The sequence below is a fragment of the Sus scrofa genome, chromosome X (genome assembly GCF_000003025.6).
Source record: "Sus scrofa isolate TJ Tabasco breed Duroc chromosome X, Sscrofa11.1, whole genome shotgun sequence".
Classification (NCBI taxonomy): Eukaryota; Metazoa; Chordata; class Mammalia; order Artiodactyla; family Suidae; genus Sus; species Sus scrofa.
This window is the reverse complement of record NC_010461.5, coordinates 3,458,783-3,480,764: the sequence shown is the minus strand read 5'-3', so window position 1 is coordinate 3,480,764 and position 21,982 is coordinate 3,458,783. Positions and strand designations below refer to the sequence as shown.

At 46.6% G+C, this 21,982-nt stretch overlaps 1 long non-coding RNA gene across 6 annotated transcripts in view; it reads left to right on the top strand.

Annotated features, from left to right (window-relative positions):
- LOC106506881 overlaps positions 1-21,982 on the top strand; it is a 120,916-nt gene that overhangs the window by 9,351 nt on the left and 89,583 nt on the right. For 4 of the 6 annotated variants that reach the window (XR_002340813.1, XR_002340811.1, XR_002340815.1 and 1 more), the window contains one exon: positions 14,585-15,961. This is a non-coding gene — a long non-coding RNA (uncharacterized LOC106506881). Of the gene's footprint in view, positions 1-14,584; positions 15,962-17,238; positions 18,128-21,982 lie in introns of those variants that run through there. The other 2 variants (XR_002340814.1, XR_002340812.1) reach the window with 2 other exon arrangements.

Sequence of the window (21,982 nt, the reverse complement as noted above, 5' to 3'; positions counted from 1 at the left end):
CTTGTCTTTCTCCCTCTGCCTCACTTCACTTAGCATGATAACCCATCATCAGCTTCCTCTTATCATTCTTAAATTGCAAATCCCCCCCCCCCCTTTTAGATTCAGGTCTCCTGGAAGGGCACATCCTCCTTCACTCTTTTACATGCAAATCACAACCTCTTTCTAGGGAAAAACAAAACAGAAACCAACCTGAAATCTGTGGATCTGGTCCTAGGATGGCCCCTCCCTCGTCTTCCCCTCTCCCCCTCCCTCAGCCTCCTGAGACCGTGGAGGCGGAGACATTGGGACGGAGGCATCAAAACTGCTTTTGCTTACACTCACTCACAGCCTCTCCAGCGCTGCACCATTCGGAGGTACAGCTTGGCCCCCTCATCCGTCTGGATCATCCAGGGACCATCAGAAACAGTTCTGTCTAAGTGCACTTGGAGAGAGAAGGAAAGAAACCTTTTTCTCCACACGCCCTTGCATCTGATACCCTTGCCATCTGCCCGTGTCGTGTCGCTTGGAGAGAATCACCCCTTTCCCCTTTCACGCCACACGGGTGGGCAGCCCGCCATGATCACGATGCGTCACCTCGTGTAGCTGGCGAGTCATTTACCCAAGGCAGCAACTTCAAGGCCAGCAGCAAACACCTCCCTATGCACTGCCTGATAGTTGGGGGAAACAGAAGGCAAGCAGGCAAGAGCAGTGCTAACGGCACTGCTAGGCTGAGCAGAATATGTGAGTTTTATCAAGGGATTTGTAGGAGGCGTGGGCAGCTGTTGCTGGGACTGGCACCACAGGGGTAAAGCAAGGAAGTTGCCAAAAGAGAGCATTTCAGAATCAGGTGTGGCACTTAGGGAATGGTGATAGCATTGAGAAAGCTCGCTCTAGAAAGCAGGGCTTCCCGGCCATGACCATGACAAGGACAAGCTAGAAATGGTGCAGACGCCACCGCTTAAGAACCACTGCAGGGCTATCTTGCATTACCACCTCTGTTTGCTTTCTTTCCCTAATAAACGCACAGGTCTCTGAAAGAACAGGACCCATTTACCAGGCTCCAGTCCTTATGTAAATATTTCCAGGTCTAGCTAGAAAATTATTTCCGATCCCTTGGTCATTCTCTGTGACCTGTTGTTGTCTTTTTTTAAAATTTCCCTATGTGTGGCTGTGTGCGCACTCCTGGTGTACATTCATTTTGTTGGCGGATGGCTTTGCAGTTGCATTCCCATGCAGATCAGCAGTTGACATTAGACAGATGTCTTAATAAAACTCTGTTTACTGGGTTACAAAGTGGAAGCTCTGATTCAATGGAGAGAAGCTCTGATTCAAGACAGAAGGGCTTGGGCACGATCCCAGCTGTAGATTTCTGCAGAAGGCGAGCTTGCAGACATGCAGAAGCGAAGTCCAAGTCCCAGGCAGAATGGCGAAGTGCAGTCTGTGGTTAGCTGTGCTGCTCCCATCCTTCCTTGAAAACCTCAGGGTTAGGGTTAGGGATTAAGGGTGGGGTTAGAAGAAGGCAAGCTTGCACACATGCAGAAGCCAAGTCCAATCCCAGGCAGAATAGTGAGGCACAGTCAGCAGTTAGCAGTGCTGCCACCGCCCCCCTCATCTTCCTTCCTAACCCCCAGGAAGGAATTAGGAGTTAGGGTTAGGAGAAGGCAAGCCTGCAGACATGCAGAAGGCAAGTCTGGTCCCATCTGGAGTAGCAACGCACAGTTGGTGGTTAGCAGTGCTGACTCCCATGCTTCCTGCTGGCCCCCAGGTCTCTCTGTCGTATTCTCTGCCTGCCTGTCCCCCTGCCCTGTTACTCTCTCCTACTGTCTGCTCCCTTCACTCCAGTGAGAAACAAAACAAAACTTTACAGCTGTCTTCCTGGTAGCTGTGCCTGGTAGACACATTTACTTTCAAGTGTAAACTCTCTTGCAATGTTACTTTAATTCACTAAACTGCATGAAAACAGGTGCAGAGGTTCGTGTGTGTGTGTGTGTGTGTGTGTGTGTGTGTGTGTGTGTGTGTGTGTGTCAGGGCTGGTGCAAGACCTCCCGGAAGCCCATGTCTGTGGTCTTGGTAAGGCTCCCTTTCTACATGTTCCCCTACAATCTTCTGGTTTTCCTTTGGTGAGGCTCCTTATTTTATATACAACCCGTCTGCAATTTTCATTCCCTGTTGGCAGGAACCATGTCCGTCCTATTGGCTATAATTTCTTAGTGTCCAACACACATGGAAGAGACCGTCTAGGTATTTTCAGTTTCAAATGAGAAAGCAAGAGTACGATAGCTACGGTGATGTAACGATAGCATTGGTTCCGTTGGGGGGGACATCCTCAGATTAGGACCGAGCCAGCTCTGTAGAATATGCCACAGAGTGTGGGAATGCCTTGGGCTGTGGGGGGTGTTGGCTCTCTGTCCAAGTTGACCTCCTGGTTTATAGACACTACTGACAGCCTGCAAGCTCAAGAAACCTGTCTTCTCTGTGTACCTTGGTAACTCCTGGGAGGCCTCTGATCCTGGTGGGCTTGGAGTCCAGGGAGAGACCAAAAATGACCTCTCACTAATGTAGAGCCGAAGGGATGCTTCTATCTCTAGCAGGAAATGGTATGTTCATTCCTGATTCTGCTTTGACAGAAGACGCAAGAAGCCAGCTGGGGGCCAGATGCTCCAGTTGGCCATCAAGAGTTGAGTCACTTTCTTGCCAAAGCCTGTGTCCACTCACACTTCTGCCTGGAGCACATCAACTCAGCCACCTGTGACCGTATAGAACAGATGGTTGATCTTCTAGGGCCAAAGGCAAGAAAGTTGTTCATTTACGTGACATATTTTTTTTAAAATGCCCTCTTGCAGGAGAAGTGCAGCCCTGTGATGAGTGGCTTTCCTTTTTCATTCTGTTGGCAACAGATCATCAGAGAGAAAGGTCTTGATGACATCATGCAGATCCTACCATGAGGAGCCAGGGAGAAAAGGGGAACAGCTTTCCACTCTACATTTCTGTGCTGGAAATTGAGACTGGAACAAGAGAGGAATCTGTGAAAGTTTTGCTTGAGGGCTCAGAATTCAAACATATGTCCCTGCAAATGGACCATATGTTCCAGTCTTTACAGAGGCGAAGTTCCTGGGGCATCCTGGGGTTTCTCTAAGTAAAGATTAAAGTTCAGCAAATGCCGTCCACGCTGGCCACTGACTTTTGCAGCTGGCCAGCCCTTGTGTAAATCACGCAATTAGCCTCAGATAAACGTCCTAAGCTCCTTTTCTCCTTTCTGCTGTCTACTGGGTCCTCCTGGGAGTTTACATCCCTGGGGAAACTGCGAGTCTGTTTGGCAGAAACCATTCTTTATACATGTGCACGCCAGAGGATGTCAGGGTAAAAGAAGCTATGGCTATCGGGTCTAGCAACACAGCAGCCCTGAGTCATTCATGGCTACCAAAAATCTGCGCCTCTCCCCCAGTTCGCGGCCACATGCTGCTCCAGAATCAGGAGGTCACAGTGATGATGACGAAATACAATGGATAGATTTTATCTGTCTGGCAAAATCTTAGGTGATTTTGTTTTCACCCAGGGATCCAGGATGCACAGGGGCCATATCCTTTTTAAGGTGTAGCCAAGAGACAGAACTTTTCAGAAATCCCCTGTAAACCAAAGGAAGTCCATGTGTTACAAGCAACCCCTCCAGTTTCTGCTTTTTTAAAAAAATCTCCCTTCACCCTACCCTTTCCATGCAAAGCCACACAACTGGTTTAAGAGAAATGTCTGATCTTAGCCTGGCTGGAGCAGTCATCATTTTTGGTCGCTCATTGGTTGTAACCTTTTTAGTAGTCGAGCTTTGAGATTTGAAAGGCACGTTCAAAGCCTGCCGCACCCATCATCAGACCTCGCTGTGCTTGTAGAGATCCGGGAAATAATAGAGACATCCCACAGCAACTATGTAGGGCAACAGAATGAGGACAGTCAAACAAATACAAAAGTATGTGTCTTCTTCCTTGAGTGTCTTTGGTGGGTCAGGGAAGAGGGAAGTCATGGCTGCATATTTTCTGGGTTGGTTATTAGGACTCCTCGCAATTAACCTTCAGAGTTTTCCACATGGTATTTCTCAACCAAAGTGTGGCACAGGAGTCCTGCCTCCAGGGTGTGGTACCCAACTTTTTCCTGTCAAGGCAAGTCAGACACACTGGTGAGAAGAGCAGGTGGATCTGAGAAGTGTGAGCCTGGAAAGCCCACTTGGGTAGAACTCCCACCACCCAGAGTCAAGCCTCTCTCTGCCACTCAACTTTGGTAAACCCCCCTTCCACCTGCCCTTCCGAGCCTCAGCTTCCTTATCTCTAAATTGGGCATAATGTTACCTGTTCTGCCTCACCAGGCAATTTTTCTGGCTTGATGGTGACAAATAGACAAAAGGGCTTTTGCTGTTATGTTTGAAGACCCCTGAGATCTTGAGCCCAGGTGTTCTTCCCAGTGAAACAGCTCTTCAGGCTTGAAGCAGCTAAATCATCCTTTGAGCGTAATCACAATTAACCCTGAACTGCATTGCTGTATTTTTTTTTTTCATTTTTAAAAAAGTTTTATTGAGGTAGAGTTGATTTGCAATATTGCGATCATTCCTGCTGTACAAAGTGATTTAGTTATACATGTAACACATCCATTCTCATTCAGATTCTTTTCCAAAATAGATGATCTCAGAATATTCAGTAGAGTTCCCTGTGCTAGAAAGCAGGTCCCTGTTGGCCAATTATTCCATAGACCTCAGTGTGCATATGCCGGTCCCAAACCCCGAGTCCATCCCTCCCCCACCTGTTCCCTTTGGTAACTATAAATTTGTTTTCAAAGTCTGTGAGTCTGTTTCTGCTCTACAGATAAGTTCATTTATATCCTTTTTGTAGATTCCCCATATTAGTGCTATCATATGATGTTTGTGTTTCTCTTTCTGATGTACTTAGTATGACAATCTCTAGTTGCATCCATGATGCTGCAAATGGCTTTATTTTGTTCTTTTATATGGCTGAGCAATATTCCATTGTGTATGTATACATACGTCTTTATCCAATCCTCTGTCAAAGAACGCTTGCGTTGTTTCCATGTCTTGGCTGTTGGAAATAGTGCTGCAATGAACATTAGGCTGCATGTATATTTTCAAATTATACTTTTCTCCGGATAGATGCCCAGGAGTGGGATTGCTGGATCATATGGTGGTTCTGTTTTTAGTTTTTTGAGGAACCTCCGCAGTGTTCTCCATACTGGCTGCATCCAGTTTACATTCCCACCAATGGTGCAGGAGGGTTCCCTTTTTTCTGAGCCCTCTCCAGCATTTATCTAATGTTTGTAGTTTGTAGACTTTTTGATGACAGCCATTCTGACTGGTGTAAGGTGGTACCTCACGGTAGTTTTGATTTGCATTTCTCTATAATGAGCGATGCTGAGCATATTTTCGTGTGGTTTTTGGCCATCTGTCTGTCTTCTTTGGGGAAATGTCTGTTTAGACCTTCTGCCCATTTTGAAAGTCTTTGCTTTAGACGGAAAGTTTGATTGTGGTGGGAAGAAACCCATTGCTTCTTGGTTCTTCACAATACTGGTGTGGATTGTGGTGATTCCTTGGAACACAGAGGCTGGGAGGGAAGGCTTCCCATCTTTCAACCAAGCTGGGACGTTTCAGAAAGGAAACACTGGTAATCAGTCCTCTGGAGAAGCAGGTGTAAATCAAGACTATCACAGGCAAGTCAGGGCCTGTGGTGACCTTATCTTAAGGACAGAAATAGAAAATGGCCAGCAGGATGACAGTGACATTTAGATTTACGTCCAGGATTCCACATCCGGATTCTGCTGGCAGGTCTACCCTTGTGCTTGTGTTGGGGTCTCAACAGTGATCCTATGAATCCTTGCATGTGGGTGAAGTCTAGACCAACGCTTGATCATGTCGCCCATGCTAATCAGTTACACCATGTATCATACTGACTGTTTCAATGTATCCTGTTGCTAGGTGACCACTGTAGTCAAGGGTCTGACTCTATTTAAAAAAAAAAAAAAAAAAAAAAAAAAAACCAAGATGGAGTTCCCACTGTGGCACAGAGGAAATGAATCCGACTAGGAATCATGAGGTTGCGGTTCAATCCCTGGCCTCGTTCAGTGCGTTAAGGATCTGGCATTGCCGTGAGCTGTGGTGTGAGTCACAGACACAACTCGGATCTGGCGTTGCTGTGCCTATGGTGTAGGCGGGCAGCTGTAGCTTCTTCAATTAGATCCCTCGCCTGGAAACCTCCATATGCCCGCAAGTGTGGCCCTAAAAAGCAAAAATAAATAAATAAAGTAACAACAACAACAGCAACAAAAAACAAAAAACAAGGTAAAGACTTTTACCAAGATTTAGGGGGTCAGGGGAGAGAATAACCCCTATGAGTTAAGTTTCTGCTTGGGTGCATCAGAGAAAGGAACATTTCAGCTGGGTCTTGAAGGTTGAGTAGGAGTTCCCCAGAAAAAGATACGTGACACCCTTTTTTTTTTTTTTTTTTTTTTTTTTTGCTTTTTAGGGCCACACCTGCAGCATATGGAAGTTCCCAGGCTGGGGGCCAAATTGGAGCTGCAGCCACCGCCTATGCCACATCTCACAGCAGATTCGAGCCACATCTGTGACCTACACCATGGCTAACAGCAAAGCCAGATCCTTAACCCACTGAGTAGTGACTCCCTTTTTTGTGGTTTGATTACTGATAGCTTTCAAAGCCAACCCTCCCCCGCATTCTCTTTTGTCCTACCTCTGGACAATCCAATAAAAAAAAAAAAAAAGTCAGGAGCTACTTTCCCAGAAGGCGTTAGGAAAATTCAAGCCAGGAAAATCCAACTCTCGGGCATGTAGGGATGCTTACCCTGGCTCAGCCCCCGACACAATAAAACCTAGAGCCTCCCTCCCTCCCACTCTCATTTCACTTTAGATCAACCCGGAGACTCTCTCCTCGGGAAATGCTCCTGCTGGCTTCTGTCTGAGTCACAAACTATTCCAACACATGGGAGCCTGTGTGTCATTTGTCCTTACCTACATATACCCCTGGGAAGGTGGCTGACTAGCATCTCTCAGGGGTTGCTGCTCTCCCAAATCAAACAGCACCCTAGCTAGCTGAGCACACAGCCATCGCTACATAAAAACACCTGTCACGGAGTGACGTGTGAAACACACACAAAGCAACGTAGCCACTGTTGTGAAAGACAACCTCAAACTATTTAACTTCCCAACTTCCCAACTAAACCCTGGGTTCTCCCCACACCTCAAGTCCAACATAACCTTTTGCAAATGTAACTTTCCAATCTGTGTAGCTGTTGTCATGGGAAGGGAAAATAATCTCACAGAACCCACTTCCAGTTTACAGAGATGTCTTGGATCTGACTTTCTTGTGGTTCCAAGCCAAGGAATTTATTTATTTTTTTTAATAAAGATTTTTAGTTTTTCCATTTAGCTGGTTGACAGTGTTCTGTCAGTTTTCTACTGTACAGCAAAGTGATCCAGGTACACATACGCGTATACATTCTTTCCAAGCCAAGGACTTAAACTCCTTGTCTTCGTGATCTCTTGCTGTGTAACACATTCCTAGAAGATCACTGGCTGAAAATAGCACACACTTATCACATGCGGAGTCTGTCTCTCAGGGTCAGGCCCCCCAGTGCAGCTCCCACTGGGTGTCATGAGGTTGTAGCCAGGGGGTCAGCTAGGACAGTGGTTTCATCCAAAGACTTGGATGTTGTTGAAGGATGAGCTTCCAGAGTCACCTGACTGTCGTCAGGATTTTTGAGTCCTGACGATTTAGGGATGGCTGTTAGCTGGAGCCCAGGGATTTAGGGATGGCTGTTACCTGGAGCTGTCCTCTGGGTACAGCTCTTCTCTTGACTTCTCCATACGGTTGCCTATTTCTCCAAAGTCCAGCACAAGAGAAAGGATCTGCTGGAAAGACAGAAGTCACCCTTGGATGTCACCTAATCACAAGAATGACAACCCATCTTTGCTGTATTGCTTAGAATCAAGGCACCAGGGGAGTCCACGTGCAAAGGAAGGGATGAAACAGGATAAATCAGGAGGTAGGCTTATCTTGGAGTCTGCTCATGGCACGCCCCAAGTCCACCAACTTGAAGTTACGGTCCTTGCCTTGGTGAACCCACCTTATCCATCTCCTCGCAAGAGACAAGACAGCATGACAGCTGGACGCGAGTGGTATAAGCCAGTGCTTCTCAGCCCTTTTCCACAATTGGACCCGAAAGTGCTTTTCCACACACCTGTTCCAAATCCACCCTTGATGAAGTTTTAACAAATATACTGCTTCTCTCTTCTATATTTCTGAACTCTGTACATAAAATCAGTATGATTCTTTTTTTTTTTTTTAATGCACAGGTTTGTTTTGTTTTGTTTTAAATACACAGATTTTTAACTATTTTATTTCCTTTCCTCTCCTTTTTTGGCCACTCTGCAGCATATGGAGCTCCCGGGCCAGGGATCAGATCTAAACCGCAGTTATGACTTAAGACACAGCTGTGACAACTAAGGACCCTTAACCCACTGTGCCTGGCCAGGGATTGAACCTGCATACCAGTTCCAAGATGTCACCAATCCCATTGGACCACAGCAGGAAGTCCAAGTATGACTCTTTTCACATCCCAAGACTGAATTTTCACCCCATTTGGGACAGTAACATCTTTAAAGAATGCATACCCTACAGTCAGACTGCCTAGATTTCTCTCTCCTTTGCACCACTTACCAGCTTGGTGATCTTAGGCAAGTCCCCAAACCCCTCTGCACGTTCATGAACTTTCTTAATTGTAAAGGAGCATCACAGGAACATCTACCACTTAAGGTTGTTACGGGGATAAAAATGACACAGTGTGTGTGACGTACATGGGACAGACTTAGTCGGCAGGAAGAGCATAATAACTCCTGGCTTCTGTTCCTGCAACGTGCAAAGCACCATGCCTAGCACCGGGAATACCAAGGCAAAACGAGAGCCTCAAGGAGGCTTTGTCAAAGGAGACAGAACAATGACAGAAGGTACGGTATGTGCTATAAGAAGGTTAGAGTCGAGATGATTGGGGCATAGAGAAAAGGGGGTGCCTAAAATTCCAGGAGGAGCGAGGAGAACAGGAGAAGGAGGTGTTTCTCAGAGAAAAGAGAGAGCTGAAGAATGAGAATCCATTTGAGAGCTGAGGAAGGAAGAACGGAACGCAAGCAACGGCAGTGACTGATGGAGAGGAAGAAGAGGATGAGACAGGTCACCACGTGGTAGAACATGATATTTCCCCCCAAAATTTGCTGGCAGAAATGTGTGCTTTTTCAGGTTTCTTTTGCTTCATTCATCTATTCATTCGTCTACACACTTATCCACCCACTATCATTCCATCTGTCTCTCCATAGACCTGAGTTGCCCATCCTTCTGTCCATTTGCCCACCCATCCTTCTATCCATCTGTCCATCCACCTCATCCTTCTATCCACCCATCCACTGATCCATCCACCAGTCCACTTTTCTGCCCATTCACTTGTCCATCTATCCATCCATGCACACATCTACTTATCCATCCATTTACCCACTCACCCGTCCACCCACTTACCTATAGCCCCACCCGTCTCTCCATCCATCCAGCCACCCATCTATCTACCCCTACAACCACCAATCCACCTTTCTACCCACCCACCCACCCATCCACCCATCCACAAACCTACCATTTATTCACCCATCCCATCCTTCTTTTCTTCCATCTACCCATTCATCCATCCACAAATCCAGCCATCCATCAACCCACCCACTGATCCATCCATTTATTTACCGATTCTCCCACGCTCTCCGTCTGTCCCTTCATCCACCCTCAGATCCATCCATCCATCTATCCATTTATTTACTCCTTTTCCCGTCCTCTCCTCCCAACCATTCACATCCTTACATACATTCATCATCTCTCTTTCCACAGAGGTTTTCAGGTGGCTTGGCAAGACACCTAAAATATATATATATATATATTAAAAATACGTAAATAAACCAACAGTGTGATAAACAAACCAAATACAGAAATCAGGTCAGCATGGAAAGGAGAGAACCTTGAATAGGGACACAGAGGAGAGCCAGGGATTCGGTGTATAGAAGCACACATCCCTGTGACGCATTATACTGCCAGATGAGGGTCCTACATCTGGCCTGCTAACCTGTGGGGCTGCTTCTGCTTCCAAGGTGGCCTCTATGTGTTCAGACAAGACTACAGAGAAATGACTGAAGTCGAAAGGGAGGCATCTCCTAACGTGTTGACTGTACTTCATCTCCATCAAACACCTGGTGGCATTTGAGCAGACACTGACAAATACACTCCCTCTCCCCATTTATCCTTCACCAGCATCTAAAGTGAGTTGGGCCGTGGAGGCAAGATGCAGCTGATGACACCTGGGTCGGGATTCAAACACTTCCCCCTGAAAATCCATTTTACTCCTTGGCTGTTAGCCACATTTACTAAAGGAAAAATGTATACTTAACATGTCGCAAAAAAAAAAAAAAAAAAAAACTCTGCAAAATACCTAAATATAGATTGCTTCATTACCTTCAAATCAGCCCGAAAAGAAGACAGAGGCTGGCGCTCTGGAGGAATCAAGAAGCTGGGGAACCGTGGTACCGTCTGCAATCAGGAGGAATTACAATTATGGCACCAAGCACTAATCCTGGAAAATCAAAACACAGTTAGGCAGCCACGAAATCCCCTTATAAAAGACACTCATCGTTATCCAGCCTCTTTCCCCCCCTAGAAAATGAAGCGTCGGAGACATCATGCCAGCCCTTAGCCGTTTGCCGTAGCACGGTCATTATTCTTTATGGCGCTCCTGAATATACTCATCAAACCCAAAACCAAGTTCACCTTCCAAATGCATGCTCTCGTCCTTCCACGTAAAGTTAATCAAAGTTGTAAAAGTGCTCTATTCCGTATCTTTATTTGTCCCCACGGGGACAGGGGAGTAACAAAAATGGGATGCACTGGAGAAGCGCAGAACTCAGCCAAGAATCCTTGAGATGTTATTGTCTCCTGTCTGTGCTCGAAAAGAACCCGCGTGGAGATTAACCCTCTCCTGGAAAACACTGTATGGGCTTCTGGAGAAGAGCTTGCCTTGTCGTTAGGAAGTTCTTTCGTATGTCTAACCTGACTCCTTCATGCTGTAGTAATTTGGGGGTCCTGAACTGAACATTAGAAAGAATCTGTGTATGTTTTCCAGGGTTCTTAAAATACTCTGAGGCCATACTCAAACCTTCACAGAGTTCCCATTGTGGCTCAGGGGGTCAAGAATCTGACTAGTGGATTTCCACTGTGGCTCAGAGGTAATGATCTGACTTGTATCCATGAGGACATGGGTTTGATCCCTGGCCTTGCTTAGTGGGTTAGGGATCTGGCATTGTGGTCAGCTGTGATGTAGGTCACAAACACGGCTCAGATCTGGCGTTGCTGTGGCTATGGTGTTGGCCAGCGGCTGCAGTTCTGATTTGACCCCTAGCCTGGGTTCAAACACTTCCCCCTGAAAACCCATTTTACTCCTTGGCTGTTAGCAGCATTTACTAAAGGAAAAATGTATAAATGTATTTATAAAGGAAAAATGGGGCTTTTTAGGGCCCCATATGCCATGGATGTGGCCCTAAAAAGCAAAAAAAAAAAAAAAAAAAAAAAAAAAAAAGGATCTGATGTTGCTGTGAGCTGTGGTGTAGGATGCAGATATGGCTCAGATCCTGCGTTGCTGGAGCTGTGGTGTAGACCAGTGGCTACAGCTCCACTTTGATGCTGAGCCTAGTAACTTCCATATGCTGCAGGTGCAGCCCTAAAAAAGAAAGAAACACTTTACGACACCAGTGGAAGAGGGGTCTACATAGCTTCTTTTCCTTCCTTATGTCAACACCTTTTCTAGAACATGCCAGAATCAAACCATACAGGATATTTCGTGTAGGGCAGAGATGGTGTTTCATCCTGTTTTGTACGCATACCACACAGCATATTTATGGGCCCACGATGAATATTCATACATCTTCCTGGAAAGAATGAGTAAATCCATGTATCGATACTTCCTGATTCAATACAAACCACTTCAGACAAGGTTACTGAATTATTTCTGGGTTGAACTATGTGCAATTGATATTCTCTGTAGGTCAAAATCAGTGGAAGAGCAACGGCATGCCAATATTTGCATTCTCCTGCTGATATTTATAACTTTTTTCCTTAGCGACATCAGAAAAAGTAGTTTGAGTTGGGGATGTATGAATAGCATTTCACCTCGGGAAAATAAGCAAAGTGAAGATCGGATAAAAAACTAAAATATTCCATTTGGGAAGGCACTCTTTTGATTAAGGGATCAAGCTTGGGTCACTGGGGATGCTTCTTTTCGTGTGTGTCCAACAAGCTGAGGCATGTAGACCAGCAAAGCAGGTGTTGCATCTTTTCTGGACTTAGCCTGAAGAGCTAATGAATCTGTTAAAAATGAGCATCAAAGGAAAATCTGAATAGACATTTTCCCAAAGAAGACACACAAATGGCCAACAGATTCATGAAATTGTGTTCAACATCACTAATCATCGGGGAAATGCAAATTGAAACCAGAGTAAGCTATCACCTCGCACCTGTTAGAACGACCTTTATAAAAAAAAAAAGATACAAGATAACCAATGTTGGCAAGGATGAGGAGAAATGGGAAGCTTTGTGCACTGCTGGTGGGAATGTAATTTGGTGCAGCCACCACGGAGAACAGTACGGAGGTACCTCCAGAAATTAAAAATACAATCACTGTATGATGCAGCCATCCCACTCCTGGGTGTTTATCCAACGAAGACAAAATTACTATCTTGAAAAGACACCTGCACCCCTGTGTGCATTGCAGCACTATGTACATCAACAGCCAATTCATGGAAACCACCCAAGTGTCTGTCAATGGATGAGTGAAGAAATATTCCTCTAACTGGCACAGTTTCTCTAAAGGATGTGGTAAGTTCAGGTAGATACCTAGTACTCCTAGGGGCTTTCATTCAGTGGATGAAACATATGTTTCACTTCTGTAGCTAGAACAAGTCGGAGACATATAAACAGGAACACAGGGGGTTGGGTAGGGGCAAGAAAGTATCAAGAATTGAGGAAAAGCAATGTAAAAACGTTGAAAGCATAGTCTTTTCAAGTCGGCTCCCCACCCATCTGACTCTCTGGATGCAGGACTTTCCATGCTAAGCCCCAACATCCTCAGCCAGCCGGGATGCATATTTCCATCCTGTTTCCAAATAAAGATAAATTTGTCCACGGAAGAGGGGAAAAGATTGGAATTAACCACCCAGCAGAGAGATTAAATTATTCATTTGTTCAAACCCTGCATTAAAGAGTTCCTCCTGTGGTTCAGGGGTTATGAACCCAACTAGCATCCATGAGGACATGGATTCGATCCCTGGCCTTGCTCAGCGGGTTAAGGATCTGGCATTGCTGTGGCTGTGGTGTAGGCTAGCAGTAGCAGCTCCAATTCCATCCCCAGCCTGGGAACATCCATATGCCCTGGATATGGCTGTAAAAAGAAAAAAAAAAAGTGGGTTACATATTTGTGATGGTTTAATTCTGTGGTAAGGTGTTTAGGGTAAAAAAATTGTGATACAGGCTACTTTCAGTAAATATATTACCTATTGGAAGTAACATATATATCATTAACATATCTATAACATGTATATAAGTGTGTGTATACGTATTATATGTATGTGTGTATATATATGTATGTGTGTGTGTGTATATATATATACACAGACAGGACTTAATGATAAACCTTAAAAACTAGGCTCATTGGTTTTGTTTGGTTTTGTTTTTTGAATGCAAGCTAGTTGGGTAACATTTCCATTCGTCTTGCCTAGCTCAGTGGGCTCTGATGACACAATGGGGGTACAACGAACACAGATCAAAAGTAGGAAACTGAAACATGTGCTCCCAACACTTAAGTAGGGCATTTTGCTCTGACAACGAATCAGGTTGGGGGGGGGTACCCACAGCGGGCCACCAGGAAATGGCAGCGTGCTGCCTTGGACTGAGTGAGAATGGAGTTTGGGTGACGTTTAACTGCCTGGTCCAGTTTCTGGAGGGATAAAAGGAGCATCTTCAACATCTCCTCTTTGGTTGTTCCTTCCCCTGCCGTTTGCAGAGAGCCAGGAGGTCTCAACGTGTGTCTCTCTTGGCTGGGGCGGGAGGTAGGGTGGGAGCTGACACACCAGCCCTGCCATCGCCTCGTGCACAGAGTCACGGAACGGCTTTCCCACGAAGGCACAGGTCCTTTCTCCCGCTGTAATTCTCCTTGCAAGACGGGCGTTGCTCTGCGTAGCTGCAGACAGAGACTGCTGCTCTCGACACACATTTCTCAACTGTCGGTGAGCTAATAAGCGTGAGACTGTTCACCTGCTGGGTTTCTGTGAGTAAATGTTATTTCCCAACTTACCATAAAGTCCACCCTAAGCGCAGAGGGTCCGTTTGAATGTACAGGGGTCATAAGGTCAAAAGCCACCCAGGAAATACCAATTATAATTCCATAAAGGACACCTGTGCAGCCCACACAGGGCACAGCCGCCCCCTCCTCACCCCTCATTGCTCATTTCGTGGCTCATTTCCAGACCGCGGCCACCTGGATCCATTAGGCGCGCTAATACCTCTGGGGAACGCCACCTGCCAATCAGGAAAAGCGGGGAATCTGGATCCGTCTTCAAACGCTGCTCCTGCCCCCGGCCAGGGCAGAGGGACGCTGGCTGAGGGCAGTGTAAGAGCCGTGGGGACGTGGTCCTGGATGCACGAGGAAGAGCTGACCGTGCCGCGTTCCACGTCGCTGAGCCCTGCCGCGCGCCTCGTGGGCCGCCTGGGAGCCCTCGGCGCGCTGGGAAGCCGTGGGAAGAAGAGAGGAAGCTGGCGTTGGTCAGGAGCCCGATTCTAAAAGGACACCCTTTGACTTTTATACCTTTGGTCTGAGAGTATGGCGGGAACGAAGAGAAGAAGCGGAGGCAGAAAGGACTGAGCCGGCGGCCTTTGGTAGGTAAGCTCTGTGCGGAGCTCTGTTCTTCCGCAGCCCCAAGCCCGCCTTCCCCGTGGGTGGGACAGCGGTCATGCTGCCTAAGGTTGAGGGGGCAGGCGTACGGGTACCCGCTAGGACCACGTAGAGACGGTTAGCTCCCTAGGCTGATGCTGGCAGAGGGGAGGCTGCAGAAACCAGGCGGTTGAAACCAGAGAGAACAGACAGCAGGATGCACGACCGGGGACGCCATCCTGCCTGGGAGCCTCCTGGCGCCCACTGTGTGGTTCCAGCCCAGCTGCCTCACCTCCTCCCAGGAGCCTCTTGGAAGTGCACATTCTCAGCCCCACTCGAGATGCCCCCGCCTCAGTCAGGGACTCGGGGTGGGACAGGTGGGCACGAGGGCGTGAACTCAGCAGTGAGTGGTTTCACTACTCTTTTTCGTTTAAAACCTATTTTGTGTGTTGAAGTCTAGTTGCTGCACAGTTTATGTCCGTTGCAGGTATCTACCATCGTGACTCCCTACTTTGAAACGTTCTATTGCATGTGTCGTTATTATAAAGTATTGGCTATATTCTCCGTGTTGCACAGTATCTCTTTGTGGCATATTTTATACCTAAGAGTCTGTACCTCTTACTCCCCTCCCCTCCCCTGCCCCTCCCCCCGCTGGTTACCACTGGCTTGTTCTCTAGATCTGTGAGTCTGCTTTGTTCTTCTTATACTTAGTTTGTTGTATTCTTTTAGATTCCACATATAACTGATGTCATAAGTATCTGTCTTTCTCTGACTTCACTTTGCATGATACCCCTCCCGGTCCATCCATGTTGCTGCAAAGAGTATCTGCATGAAAAAGCACTTCAAGGAGATTCAAGTACATGGTCAAGGTTGATCGCCATGGCTTAGAAGGAGGACTTTGTTGGTTTAAAAAAAAAAAAAAAATTAGGAGTTTCTGTCGTGGCTCTGTGGTGAATGAATCCAGCTAGGAACCATGAGGTGGCGGGTTCCATCCCTGGCCTCGCTCAGTGGGTTAAGGATCCGGCATTGCCATGAGCTGTGGTGTAGGTCGAAGACACGGCTCGGATCCCACATTGCTGTGGCTCTGGTGTAGGCCCGCAGCTACAGCTCCAATTAGACCCCTAGCCTGGGAATCTCCACATGCCACAGGAGCGGCCCTAGAAAAGGCAAAAAGACCAAAAAAAGAAAAAGAAAACAAAACCGATGTTTGGGAGAAACCGAGAGATGAGGCAAGTTTGCAAGAAAATATTTGCGGCGGGAAGAAGAGGACAGGGCTTCCTTTTTAACCCAGGCGTGTGAGATGGTACAGGGCAGGGTAGAGAACCGGGTCCACTGGTGAGGTGGTATTCCCACCAGTGGGCACTGAAACACAAGGCTGGTAGAATCAGGTTGAAGGCTGGCCTGAAGCTGAGTCCAGGACAAGGACCAGAGGTACCTAGAACCCGTGCTCGGTCGAGGCTGAATGGATAGGAGGGAACCAGGGGGTCCTATTTGCTGAGTAGATAAATCTCTGTACTTTCCATCCTTCTAGACCAGAGGGACTCTAACCGTTTCCATGCATCCATGTGTAATACCCCCTCCCACCTTCGTTCAGCTTCAGTTGTCCTGATACATTTTATTTTTGCTTTTTTCTAGGGCTGCACCTGCAGCATGTGGAAGTTCCCAGGCTAGGGTTGAATTGGAGCTACAGCTGCAACATATACTGCAGCTCATGGCCACGCTGGCTCCCTGACCCACTGAGCGAGGCCAGGGATTGAGCGGACATCCTCATGGATACTAGTCAGGTTCATTTCCCCCAAGTCGCAGCGGGACCTCCCTGTCCTGTTATGATTTGACTTGGCTCTTCTTATGAAGTAAGTTGTTGCTGTCGTCAGTATTGTTGACTTAGGGTTGGTCAGTCTTGTGTTGTCCCTCTGGAGGCTGGAAAGCTAGAACTGTGCTCAGAAAATTGCATGTGCAGATACATTGCCGTTTCATGGAAAGATTGGGCTCTGTTCCTTTCCAACTCCGAGGCTTTGTACGCCCTGGCAGTGCAGGTTCCTGGTGGATCGGTGTTGTCATCTATAAGCCACAGGGGACAGAAGCAGAACGGACCACTCAGGGGACTGGGATTCTGAGGCTGGGGGTCATGCTCCACCCCAACCCCCCCGCCCCCAGGACACCAGCGGGCAGCCCCATGATGGCAGGGTTTCAGCTGCTTCATCTTGCATGACGGTACTTGAGTTGAACTGCATATATGGTCCTTTTCAGGTCTGAAATTCCAGTTTATCCTCTGGATTCCCATTCCTGCATCATGCCTAGTACCTGAGAGCTTCACTCCACATCTTCTGTGATGGTTAAAAGCCTCGGCCATAAATGCAAACAGTACATAATCTTCTTTCATTTCCCTCTCTTGGACAAATACAGTAACCTATCCTCCAAGAGTTAGGAGCTCTCTGCTGAATCAGAAGGTCTTTGTTTAGGCTGCTAGCACACAAGTACCACAGGCTGGGCAGCTTCATTATGAACATGTATTTCTTGCAGCCCTGGAGGCTTCAAGTCCCAGGTCAAGGCAGCAGCAGATTCACTGTCTGGGGCAGACCCCCCACTTCCTGGCTCATGGATGGCCGTCTCATTGCTGGGTCTTCACGTGGTGGGGGGCAGGAGCAAGAGGTCTCTCTGGGGCCTCCTTTACAAGGACCCCAATTCCATCATGAGGGCTCAGAACCTGTTCACCTGCCAGAGACCCCAACCCCTCACACCATGCCACGGGGGTCAGGGTTCCACCTATAAATTGGGGGGAACATACACATTCTGTCCATTGCACTGAATGGCTGAGTTAACTGGAAATAAGGCAGTCCCCAAGAACAGCTTTTTAAACAGTGGACAGAGGACCCCGATTCTTCCACAGGCTCCTCATTTCTTAGTCGCCAGCAAAACCTCTCCTTTCGGTGTCTGCAGCTTAATTAAGTCTTCTGGGGGAAGGTAGGAAGAAAGGTGACCTTTACAACCAAATGGCCTTTGTTCACGTCGTAGACAAATGGATTTTTCTTTTCTTTTTTTAGGGCCTCACCCATGGTATATGGACGTTCCCAGGCAAGGGGTCAAATTGCAGCTGCAGCTGCCGGCCTACACCACAGCCACAGCAATGCCAGATCCAAGCCACTTCCTTGACTTACACCACAGCCCACAGCAACGCTGGATCCTTAACCCACGGAGCGAGGCCAGGGATTGAATTCGTATCCTCATGGATACCCTTTTTGTTCATTACCACTGAGCCACTTCGGGACTCTCCCAAGCTGATTTTCTCAGGCCTGTTCGGCATGGCCTAGCATCTGGGAGAGAAGATCTCATTATTGGTTACTGTAGGGGAGCACAGAGGAAGGCCCCCCCCCCCAAGATTATTGGTTCTGTAGAATCCCAGCCTTTGAGTGTAGGTATGGCCTTTCCTGTGGTGGAGGTCCGTCCAGTGCTTGGGTTTCGGTGTGGAGCAGAGGTCTTTCTTTAGCAGTTGCCATTTTCAGCTGAGATTACGTTGAACCCAACTCTATAGACATCAAGTGGATCGAGAGGCAGGTTGTGCCAGGATGGGCCTGACCAGTTGGGTGAGCCTTTTCAAAGAAGACGTAGAGGGCAGGTATGGAAACGGCAGAGCCTGTCGGAAGCCAACCAGTATGAGCCTGACAGCCATAAAGAAATGAATTCTGGAGTTCCCATTGTGGCTCAGCTGCAACAAACCCAACTAATATCCATGAGGATGAGGGTTTGATGCCTGGCCTCGCTCAGTGGGTGAAGGGTCCAGTGTTGCTATGGCTGTGGTGTAGGTCAGCAGCTGCAGCTCCAGCTCAGACCCTAGCCTGGGAACTTCCATATGCCTTGAGTGCAGCCCTTAAAAAAAAAAAAAAACAAAACAAAACAAAAAAAACCTGAATTCTGCCAACATGCAGACAGATGGGAAGAGAATCCTCTTGTCCACATAAGAATACAGCCCCTCTCTCTTCCCCCCATAGATCTTAGGAGACCAAGGCAATGGCCCCCAAGAGCCAGGACCCAAGCTGGTGTTAGCAGCCAAGTCAGCCTCTCCAGGGTGTGACACCTGCTTCAAATTGGTGCCCAGCTGGTCCCCTGTCAATGTTGGGGGTCTCCATGTAGAAACCCCCTTCTCTGTTGCCCCTGGCCAGCATTGCCAGATCTCTTACTCAGTCCTTGAAGGGAAAGATGAAAGAAGGAGCACATCAGATGAGAGGTCTGATTTCTCAGAATATTCCTCTCATACAGTGGAATATCTTCTTCCACTCTTTTTTCCTTTTCTTTTCTTTTTTCTTTCTTCCTTTTTTTTTTTTTAATGGCTGCACCTGTAGCATATCGAAGTTCCCAGGCTAGGGGTTTAATCAGAGCTGCAGCTGAGACCACAGCCATGGCGACGTGGGATCCAAGCCATGTCTGTGACCTACACCACAGCTCATGGTAACACCGGATCAAACCTGCATCCTCATGGACACTTTGTTGGGTCCTTAACCCCCTGTGCCACAAGGGAACTCCCCTCATCCACCCTTTTTAAATATCAGCCTTGGTCTGAAAATTAGTCACAGAGAGATCAGGAGAAAAGCACACCCCTTTTGTTCAGTGTTTACCTGGCAGTCTTCACAGGAGGATGAAAACCCAATCAAGTGACCAGACCAGGAAGTTTTTATACCTTCCAGACAAACAATACATTTATACAGAGTTGATGAGAACTTGGGGATTAGTGAATGGTGGGGAAGCACCTAGGGAGGTGAGGGTTAGTTTAACGAGGTTGACTGTGCAAATTTCTCAGCCCCCCCCAGTTCCCATCTCTGGTGATAAGAATGTGTTCTTGTCTCCTGGTACCAGAACAGCACCTCTCATATGGGAGCTTTGTAACCGGTTTTGCTGAGGAAGTTCAAGCTTAAGGGGTGATGGAGGACACTTGAATGACCCTCCTGCTAGTGCCATTTCCTCAAAGTCCTTCACCTTGAAACACTCAATCTGCCGATGTGTCATATTTGGGGAGTAGCATGTCCCGAACCCCATCAACAGCGAGACAAGACGAACAGCCCAAAACAAAACAAAAACCATTTTGCTGACAAGCATTATCAATTTTTAAAAAAACTAGATTTAGCACAAGCTTGACATTCAAGCTCCATTCCGAGTTGCCATCGTAGGAGACAAGAAAGGTCAGGAAACTGACAAACTTCTTCCAAGACAAGAATGCAGCGTCGTAAAAGAGAGTTTTATCTTGTAATTGTTTTCTCAGCGGAAAGTTGAGATACATCACTAGGTAGAACTAGGTAGGTGTGACTTTGGCCATAAATCTTCCTGGGGAAGGTTTTGTTGCACTTTTTTTCCCCTAACAGGAAGTTCTATGAAAAATTGTCTTTTAAAGGATAATTTCCAAATGGGAAACCAGATTCCACCAGATAGAAAGTTTATGTATGACTGGATAAGCAATGAAGTCCTGCTGTACAGCATAGGGAACTCTGTCCAGTCTCTTGGGATACACCATGATGGAGGATAGTATGAGAAAAAGAATGTATATATTTATGCATAACTGGGTCACTATGCTGTACTGCAGAAATTGGCGCAACATTGTAAATCAAATATACGTTAATCTTTAAAAAGTCACCCAAAAAGTTGGCATTAACTCCTTGTTGCTGAGTGAACCACTGGGGGTTGTTATAGCTTCTTTCTTGAACAATCCAGAGAAGAGTCCTGTCTACAGGTCAGAGATGTGGACATGCGTGAACAAGTGGAAGCAAATCAACTTCTGTTTCTGTGGGGGAGGGAGGACAGTCGAATTTCCCAAGGCGGGATTTTCAGGTCGATGGCGGAGAATTATTTTGCATAGCTGGCGGGCATTGGGTACTTGCTTAGTTGTAGAATCACTCAAAAGCAAGACGAGGCAGTGGAGACCATCAGAATACACTAGGCAGGAAGAAGATGCTCTAAACGAGGCATGGTTTCCTGTGGAAGCACAAGTGGTGCCCTATACATGCTTTATTTTATGGTTTACCGTGATCTGGTCTGATGGTGTTTACATTTTTCTTTTGCTGGGAACCTTGTGTAACCCTTCAGTTTGGGGGAGAATATTACTGGTTGAGTGTGGTGCAAAAGGAAACAACCTAGTCTAGGCTACAGTGACAGTCTTCCTTGCTTTTAAATTCAGAAGGTTGTTCTTCAGCTTGGAATCCTGCTGTTTTATTTTTTAAATAGAAGTATAGTTGATATACAATGTTTCAAGTTTATAGCAAAGTGAGTCAGTTATGCATATACATATGTATATACATATACACACAATATATACTTTTTCTGCTTCTTTTCTGTTAAGATTTATTACAAAGTATTAAATACAGTTCCTTGTGTTATACAGAAGGAGCTTGCTGCTTATCTGTTTTGTATATAGTAGCGAATCCCAAACTCCTAATTTATCTCTCCCCTACCCTGTCTCCCTTTAGTCACCACAGAATGTTTTCTGTGTCTGTGAGTTTGTTTCTATTTTGTAAAGAAGATTTGCATCAATTTTTTTGGTTCCACATAGAAGTGATATCATATGATGTTTGTCTTTCTCTTTCTGACTTCACTGAGTATGAGAATCCCTATGTCCATGCATTTGCTGCAAATAGCACTATTTCCTTCTTTTTATGGCTGAGGAATATTCCACTGTATATGTACCACATCTTCTTTATCCATGCACCTGTCAATGGACCTCTACGTTGCTTCCATGTCTTGGCTGTTGTGAATACTGCTCCTATGAACATATGGGTGCATGTATCTTTCTGAATTTTGGTTTTCTCCAGATAGATGCCCAGGAGTGGGATTGCTATATCATATGGCACCTGCGTTTGCTTTTTGAATATTCCACATAGAAGTGATATCGTATGGTATTCGTCTTTCTCTGTCTGACTTACTTCACTTAATATGATCATCTCCAGGGCCATCCATCCTACTTTTTTTTTTTTGTCACTTACCCATAAATGGCTTTTGCTTGCTTCCAGAA